The sequence below is a fragment of the Eumetopias jubatus genome, unplaced genomic scaffold (assembly GCF_037043125.1).
Source record: "Eumetopias jubatus isolate StellerSeaLion01/CBP00866 unplaced genomic scaffold, mEumJub1_p1.0 scaffold_14, whole genome shotgun sequence".
Lineage (NCBI taxonomy): Eukaryota > Metazoa > Chordata > Mammalia > Carnivora > Otariidae > Eumetopias > Eumetopias jubatus.
The window spans coordinates 29,641,736-29,645,109 of NW_028274820.1; positions in this window are offsets into that span (position 1 = coordinate 29,641,736).

Genomic DNA, 3,374 nt, shown 5'->3' on the forward strand with positions numbered 1-3,374 from the left:
GTAACATCAACATCTAATAGTTGAATGAGAGTTATATTAACAAACGAGTTTCACCTTAATTTAAGATAAATTTTAACTTTTGAGAGATTATGCTGGTTTTTTCATAGGAAAATAAATTAAGGTAGCACACATGATCACGGATTTAATGCAGTTTCTAGTCAGAAACTAATGCTGAATTTATTATTATTATTATTATTATTACTGTGGAGTTTACATAGCCTCGGGTGGATTCCTCCCTGCAGTGATATCGAACATGAGTTGTTATTATACCAAATTGCCACAGCTTACAGAAGAATTTGGATGTATTTAGCAAAACAAAGTTCCCCAAATATATTTCCAGTCAGATAATCCCTGCTTCACATTATAACTGCACCATATACAGAGAAACACATACACATATGGAATATGCATTCATACAAATGTACATGCATACATATGTTCTGGAGTATATACTTGCCCAAGAAAATACCAAGAGAACAAAAGTCAAACATCAAGCTACTGCAGTGGTTTTTCACCCGGGGAGCTTTAAACATTACTAAAGCCTGGGCCCCATCCATCCTAGAGAGCTGAATGCATTAGCCTGGAGTACAAGCTAGGCTTTGGGATTTTTATCAAAGCTTCCCAGGGATTCAAATATTATACACCTAAAACTTAGCAGCTATTGAGCTAATATGATCATAAAGTGCTTTGATTTTCCTTCCTTTGAACACATTCACCAGCCGACCTTCTGTTCCTAAGAAATTATATCCCTCCTTCCAGAACAAGAAGTACTGATCCCTTCATGAAAGTTCTTTCTCTTTTAGGATTGACTATAGTTTGGGGGGAGGGGCTGAAAAACGCCACAGAATGCAGGTGCACAAAGCACAGTGACTTTGACTTGGTCATCACTGCACCCACAGTATCTCCAGGTGCCTATACATACTAGCCACTCAATGAATATTTAATGAATGAAAGAACATTGCTGTTAAAATTACTTTGGCTACAATCTTGTCTCCCAAGAATATCTATTTTTTGTCGGGAGTTACAGGATTCTCTGCTCTCTATTTTTACTGGGTCTCTTGCTACGTGTCTCTGTCATTGTAACCAGAGAAGAGATTTTTGACATGAATGCCTTGCTGCAAATTTTCTCTCACCTCACCAGGAGAAGCTCCAAATGCAGAGGACCGGGACTTGTTCCATGGCTTACTGCTGAGAATGGGACAAATGGTCCAAAAGAGTCAATCTAAGTCCTTTAGTTATTTGTTGATACTTATTTGGTAGTGGAAGTCGCATTTGGCAGCAATGTCTCTTAAATGTGGAGAGTGCCTGGTTTTCAGAATTTTTTCCTTCATATGAGAGACTAAAGAAAGTGGCCTGTGAAAATGTAGCTGTGCTATGCCATGTGAATGATTCAAATAGAGCTACAAAACTGCTGAGAGCCTAAGCAATGGATACCAGCACCACCCATTTGGCCTTAAGGTCACCAAACCCTTCTCAAGTTCCACAATACTCAGATTCAGTGTCACCAGCACTTAAAATAAGACAGTAACAATAACTAACAAATGAATTGTCTTAGTATTTTGGGGTAATCCCTAAGATTCAAAGTCCTAGATGTGATTTAATTACATAGATGACATTTTGAAAAAGAGCCCATATACTTAATGTTTTAAACACCTGCTGAGTCTAACAGTATAAATCACGTTTTATCAGCGCATTAATTCTGATAGTCTATCTTAACCATTATGTGCATTGTGTAAGTCAGATCATATCTCAACTGACTCCAACCTTTCAAGAGTTTATCATCATAATCAGAATATAACCTACAATTCTTTTTTTTTAATTTTTTTATTGTTATGTTAATCACCATATATTACATCATTAGTTTTTGATGCAGTGTTCCATGATTCATTGTTTGTTCATAACACCCAGTGCTCCATGCAGAACGTGCCCTCTTTAATACCCATCACCAGGCTAACCCATCCCCCTGCCCCCCTCCCCTCTAGAACCCTCAGTTTGTTTTTCAGAGTCCATCATCTCTCATGGTTCATCTCCCCCTCTGACATACTCCCCTTTTCTTCCTCTCCTGTTATCTTCTTCTTTTTCTTTTTTCTTAAAATATGTTGCGTTATTTGTTTCAGAAGTACAGATCTGTGATTCAACAGTCTTGCACAATTCACAGCGCTCACCGTAGCACATACCCTCCCCAATGTCTATCACCCAGCCACCCCATCCCTCCCACCCCCGACCACTCCAGTAACACTCAGTTTGTTTCCTGAGATTAAGAATTCCTCATATCAGTGAGGTCATGTGATACATGTCTTTCTCTGATTGACTTATTTCACTCAGCATAACACCTTCCAGTTCCATCCACGTCGTTGCAAATGGCAAGATCTCATTCCTTTTGATGGCTGCATAATATTCCATTGTGTATATATACCACTTCTTCTTTATCCATTCATCTGTCGATGGGCATCTTGGCTCTTTCCACAGTTTGGCTATTGTGGACATTGCTGCTATAAACATTGGGGTACACGTACCCCTTCGGGTCCCTACATTTGTATCTTTTTGGTAAATACCCAGTAGTGCAATTGCTGGATCGAATGGTAGCTCTAATTTCAACTGTTTGAGGAACCTCCATACTGTTTTCCAGAGTGGTTGCACCAGCTTGCATTCCCACCAACAGTGTAGGAGGGTTCCCCTTTCTCCACATCCCCGCCAACATCTGTCATTCACTGACTTGTTAATTTTAGCCATTCTGACGGGTGTGAGGTGGTATCTCATTGAGGTTTTGATTTGGATTTCCCTGATGCCGAGCGATGTTGAGCACTTTTTCATGTGCCTGTTGGCCATTTGGATGTCTTCTTTGGAGAAATGTCTGTTCATGTCTTCTGCCCATTTCTTGATTGGATTATTTGTTCTTTGGGTGTTGAGTTTGATAAGTTCTTTATAGATTTTGGATACTAGCCCTTTATCTGATCTGTCATTTGCAAATATTTTCTCCCATTCTGTCGGTTGTCTTTTGGTTTTGTGGACTGTTTCTTTTGCTGTGCAAAAGCTTTTTATCTTGATGAAATCCCAATAGTTCATGTTTGCCCTGGCTTCCCGTGCCTTTGGCGAGGTTTCTAGGAAGAAGTTGCTGCGGCTGAGGTCGAAAAGGTTGCTACCTGTGTTCTCCTTTAGGATTTGGATGGACTCCTGTCTCACGTTTAGGTCTTTCAACCATTTGGAGTCTATTTTTGTGTGTGGTGTAAGGAAATGGTCCAGTTTCATTCTTCTGCATGTGGCTGTCCAATTTTCCCAACACCATTTGTTGAAGAGACTGTCTTTTTGCCATTGGACATTCTTTCCTGCTTTGTCAAAAATAAGTTGACCATAGAGTTGAGGGTCCATTTCTG